Source organism: Piliocolobus tephrosceles, chromosome 17, assembly GCF_002776525.5.
Source record: "Piliocolobus tephrosceles isolate RC106 chromosome 17, ASM277652v3, whole genome shotgun sequence".
In the NCBI taxonomy this organism is placed as follows: Eukaryota; Metazoa; Chordata; class Mammalia; order Primates; family Cercopithecidae; genus Piliocolobus; species Piliocolobus tephrosceles.
The window spans coordinates 11,782,494-11,788,493 of NC_045450.1; positions in this window are offsets into that span (position 1 = coordinate 11,782,494).

Genomic DNA, 6,000 nt, shown 5'->3' on the forward strand with positions numbered 1-6,000 from the left:
AGCTCAGCAGTGGGCGAGGCAGGGTCCCTGCCCCATGGGATGGAGGGCGGAAATCTGGGCCGACAAGCGCCCAAATAAGACCATTTTGGACGGTGAAGACCAAAGAAATTCAAGCAGGAGGGTGTGACAGGAGGTTCTGGGAAAGCCTCTGAGGAGGTGACAGCCTTGCAGCCATGGGGAAGTGTGCCCCAGGTAGAGGGGAAATGAAAGCAAAAGCCCTGAAGCTGGAGCTCGGTGTCTGGATAACAGGAAAGGCCTGCATGGCTGATGTGTGCCAGAGGGAAGAAAGATCTGTGACACAGAGGGCCCGCCCTGTGGAATTTGGAGTTTTGTGTGGATGGGGGTCATTGAGTCTGAATTGGGAGTTCCAAGATCTCATATTTTAGAAAGTTCTTTCCAGCTACTGTGCAGAGATTGGGCTGTAGGAGGGACAAGAGGGGAAGTGGGGACACTAGCTACAGTAGCTCTTCCAGGGGTCTGGGTGAGGTAGATTTACAACCCAGAGTATTAGTTCAGGCTGCCATGACAAAATACCCCAGACCAGGCAGCTTAGACAACAGGAATTTATTTTCTGACAATTTTAGAGGCTACAAGCCTAAGGGCTGGCTTCTGGTGAGGCCTCTCTCCCTGGCTTGCAAACAGCTGCCTTCTCACTGTGTCCTCATATGACCTTTTCTCTCTGAGCAGGAATCTCTGGTGTGTCTTCCTTTTTCTTACAGGAACAACAGTTTTACTAGATTAGGGCCCCACCCTATGACTTCATTTAACCCCATTGACTGCCTAAAAGGGCCTACTCAAATAGTCATGTTAGGCCAGGCGCGGTGGCTCACGCCTGTAATTGTAGCACTTTGGGAAGCCGAGGCAGATGGATTGCCTGAGCTCAGGAGTTAGAGACCAGCCTGGGCATGGGCAACACAATGAAACCCCGTCTCTACTAAAATACAAAAAAATTAGCCAGGCGTGGCGGCGTGTACCTGTAATCCCAGCTACTCCGAGGCTGAGTCAGAAGAATCGCTGGAGGTTGCAGTGAGCTGAGATCGCACTCCAGCCTGGGGGAGAGAGAGATTATGTCTTAAAAAAAAAAAAAAAAAAAAAAAAAAAAAAAAAAAATTAGGGACCCTCTGACTTCATTTAACCCTAATGACTGCCTAAAAGGCCCTATTCAAATAGTCATGTTAGTGTTACAGCTTCAACATATGGACTGCAGGGTGGGGATGTGGGGAGCGGGGAGCGTTTCAATCCGTAACACCAGGTAAGTGCTGCAACAAATATTGGAGAGCTGATGGGCTATGGTTTTAGGGAAGTTCCTCTAAGAAAGGGGTGGATTACCCTGGGCGCAGTGGCTCACATCTGTAATCCCAGCACTTTGGGAGGCCGAGGCAGAAAGATCACGAGGTCAGAAGTTCAAGACCAGTCTGGCCAACATGGTGAAACCCTGTCTCTACTAAAAATACAAAAATTAGCCGGGCATGGTGGTAGATGCCTGTAATCCCAGCTACTGGGGAGGCTGAGGCAGGAGAATCGCTTGAACCTGGGAGGCGGAGGTTGTAGTTATCCGAGATGGCACCACTGTACTCCAGCCTGGGTGACACAGCGAGACTCCATCTCAAAACAGAATAAGAAAAAAAAAGGGGTGGATTATTCTCGTGACCACAGGCTGCTCATCATTCAGGCCTCAGCTCCAACAGCCTCTTCTTGGAGAGGCCGTCACTGACAGCCCATCTAAAAGTTGCTCACTAACACAGCCCCTTATCTTCCAAGCAGTCATCATGATCTGAAATGACCTCATCTAGTCCTGTTGCCAGAAGGCTCAGGAGATCTCTGGATACTGATGAGACCTCAGCCCCAGCCAGTTTCCAGGTTCTTGACACCATGGAGAGAAAGAATTCAAGAATGAGTTGAATGACACAAAGGGCAAGATGGTTTTTTTGTTTTTTGATGTTTTTGTTTTTTTGAGACAGGATCTTCATCACCCAGGCTGGAGTACAGAGGCGCAATCATGGCTCACTGCGGTCTTGATCTCCTAGGCTCAGGTGATCCCCCCACCTCAGCCTCCTGAGTAGCTGGGACTACAGGCATGCACCACCACACTGAATAATTTTTTTTTTTTTTTTTTTGTAGAGACAGGGTTTTGCCATGTTGCCCAGGCTGGTCCCAAACTTCTGGGCTCAAGCAGTCCTCCCACTGTGACCTCCCAAAGCGCTGGAATTACAGATGTAAGACACTGTACCCACCTGCAAGAAGCTTTATTGTGAAGTGAACATACACATTTAAGAGAGAAGTGCAGGCATGCCAGTGAGAATGAGTCCTGCACAACGGAGTTTGGGTTTCTAATTTTATGGGTGTTTCTTTTGGTTACAAGATGGAATTATCATTAGGCATTTGGGAAAAGGAGGGGATTTCAGGGACCTCCACCTTAATTACTGCCCCCTTTCTCCCTTATTTGGGTTTGTTGGAAGAAGCATGCACATGTCACCCTGACCAGAGTATTGGCCATCTTCTCTCCCTTGGGTTTTCTGTTACCTTGTGGTTTCTTTGCCTAGTTCCTGTTTTAGCTGTTGTTTGGGTGTTTCCATCCTCCTGTGACCACCCAGTGCTGTTCCTGTCTCAGGCATTTGGGTGCGTGTTTGTGGTCTGCCTCCAACCCTACAGGACAGCAGAGACCCTGCTTCTTTTATTTTTTGTTTTTTATTTTTTTGCTTTTTGAGACAGAGTTTTGCTCTTGTTGCCCTGGCTGGAGTGCAATGATGCAATCTTGGCTCACTGCAACCTCCGCCTCCCAGGTTCAAGCGATTCTCCTGCCTCAGCCTCCCAAATAGCTTGGATTACAGGTGTGCGCCACCACGCCTGGCTGATTTTTGTATTTTTAGCATAGACGGGGTTTCTCCGTGTTGGTCAGGCTGGTCTTACCTGACCTCAGGTGATCCACCCGCCTCAGCCTCCCAGAGTACTGAGATTACAGGCATGAGCCACCATGCCTGGCCCCATTGGTTTCTTTTGTCCTATATTCTCAGCCTCTCAAAAAATAAAATAAAAATTCTGGAGTGGATGTCTCAAGCAAGCCTGAGGCTAAGATCTGATTAGAAGCGCGAGTAGGAGATATCCTAATGCAGTGGTGCATGTAGAAAAGAAAAAAGCCTGCCTGATGCAGTGGTTCACGCCTGTAATCCCAGCACTTTGGGAGGCCGAGGTGGGCAGATCACTTGAGGCCAGGAGTTCGAGACCTGCCTGGCCAACATGATGGACCCATGTCTGTACCAAAAATACAAAAATTAGCCAGGCGTTGTGGCATGTGCGCTCATGCCACTGCACTCCAGCCTGGGCGACAGACTGAGACTCCATCTCAAAAAAAAAGCTCTTGTGATTGCATTGGGTCCACCTGGATAACCCAAGATGGTCTCATCATATCGAGATTGTAATTTAATCACAATAGCAGACTCCCTTTTGCTAGGTAACAGGTTACTGGGGTTAGCATGTGGCCATCTTTGGGGAACCATAAGTCTGCCTATCACAGAGAGCAAAGTAAAGGACATCTGTGTATGGGTGGGCCTGCTTCCTGGGATCCCCATCTCCAGCCCTTGTTGAGGTGATGACACTCCCTATTCCCCTGGTAGCACAGGCGCTATTGTGCTAAGGAAAATAGATGGAGTCATTCCTGAGGCTTCCACTCTAGTGAGAGAAATTTTCAGTTTCTTCATTGGATATTGCACTGACAGATACACTCTCTAAGGACCTATTATGTGCTCCATGCCTTGTGCAAGGCACCTGAGGGTACAAAGTTGGATAAGACAGGATTCCTGCCCTCAACCAACCTACAGTCAGGTTGAGGAGACAGGCTCTGTGCATCAGTGATTCCAGGGGTGGCCAGGGTAGGCAGAGGACTCTGTGGAGCCACCTAGGAGTGACCTCTTTATTCTCTCCCGAAATGTTTACAGAGCACTTACTCTGTGCCAGGTACTATTCTAAATTCATGGGATGTGTCAGTACAGAACAAAGATCACTATCCTCATGAAGTTTACATTCCAGGAGAGAGTGAAACAGACAAACAATATAAGTAAATCATAGAGTACGTTAGAGGATGCTAGGTACTATGTTTAAAGAAAAGGTGGGGGTGGGCAGAAGCCAAGCACAGTGGCTCCACCTGTCATCCCAGCACTTTGGGAGACTGAGGCAGAAGTTCGAAACTACTTTGGGCGCCATGAGGAGACGTCTCTACAAACAAAAAAGGCGGGGGGAAGGGGGAGATGTAGAAGCAACAGTACTTAAAGACACTGATATAGATGCCAGATTGAGAAGTAGCGTGGTTATCAATGAATGCTATGAAGATACCATAAAGGAGATGGTGACAGGCTATTCTGGGCACACTGCTTGTGAGGTAGCCCTGCTCTGCAAGGAGCAGGGTTTTTTTGTTTTGTTTTGCTTTTGGAAAATTTAATTTGGGCCAGGCATGGTGGCTCATACCTATAATCCCAGCACTTTAGGAGGCTGAGGTAGGCAGATCACCTGAGGTCAGGAGTTTGAGACCAGCCTGGCCAACATGGCAAAACCTCATCTCTACTAAAAACACAAGAATTAGCCGGGCATGGTGGCGCACACCTGTAATCTCAGCTACACAGGAGGATGAGGCAGGAGAATCACTTGAACTCGGAAGGTGGAGGTTGCAGTGAGCTGAGGTGCCATTGTACTCCAGCCTGGGCGACAGAGTGAGACTCTATCTCAATAATTTTTTAATTAATTGAAGGAGATGGTGGTAAAACCAAGTCATACAAAAGGAGTTGCAGAGTCATTCCTGTAGGGGTCCAGTAGGAGCCTGCCCAGGGGTCACCGGAACTGGGTAGACTCACGAACACCCTGCCCACTCTAGCTGAGGTAACAACTGCTTCCCAGCCCTCTCTGTTCTTGCCATGTGGTCTACAAATGCAGCTTTACCGGAAACTCCAGGCATACTTCAAGATTAGCTAGAAATTGGGATTTTATTACAACAAATCACCCTATTTTGAAAAGCGAATTAAGTAGAGAAAAGAAACACTATATAATACAAATAAGCCATGTTCGTAGGCAGCACTGAGCCCATGGGCCACCCACTTGCAACATCTGTCTTAAAAACTCAGTAAGATATAGATCGATCTGGCCAGGCGCGGTGGCTCACGCCTGTAATCCCAGCACTTTGGGAGGCTGAGACAGGCGGATCATGAGGTCAGGAGATGGAGACCATCCTGGCTAACACGGTGAAACTCCGTCTCTACTAAAAAAAATACAAAAAACTAGCCAGGCGAGGTGGCGGGCGCCTGTAGTCCCAGCCACTTGGGAGGCTGAAGCAGGAGAATGGCGTGAACCCGGGAGGCGGAGCTTGCAGTGAGCCCAGATGGCGCCACTGCACTCCAGCCTGGGCAACAGAGCAAGACTCCGTCTCAAAAAAAAAAAAATACATAGATCTTAGGACAGACCTTCTAGATTCATTAATGGGAGTTATGATGTAGTCACCAGATACTGTAGTGAATGCCATAGAAAATACAGATGGGGCTAGGCGGGGTGGCTCACACCTGTAATCCCAGCGCTTTGGGAGGCCGAGGCAGGTGAATCACTTGAGGTCAGAGGTTCGAGACCAGCGTGGGAAACATGGTGAAACGCCATCTCTACCAAAAATACAAAAATTAGCCGGACGTGGTAGTGGGCACCTGTAATTCCAACTACTTAGGAGGCTGAGGTGAGAGAATTGTTTGAACCCAGGAGGCAGAGGTTGCAGTGCGCTGAGATCTACCCACTGTATTCCAGCCTGGGTGACACAGCAAGACTTTGTCTCAAAAAATATATATATATATATATTTGTGTGTATATACTTATATACACACACACAAATATATTTGTGTATATATATAATAATATGTATTTTTGTGTATATATATTTTTGAGGGGAGGGGGCAAAAAAAAAGGAAGACAAAGTTATGACCGGACACCTGGTCTTTTTTTCTTTTCTTTTTTTTTTTTTTTTTTTTTTTA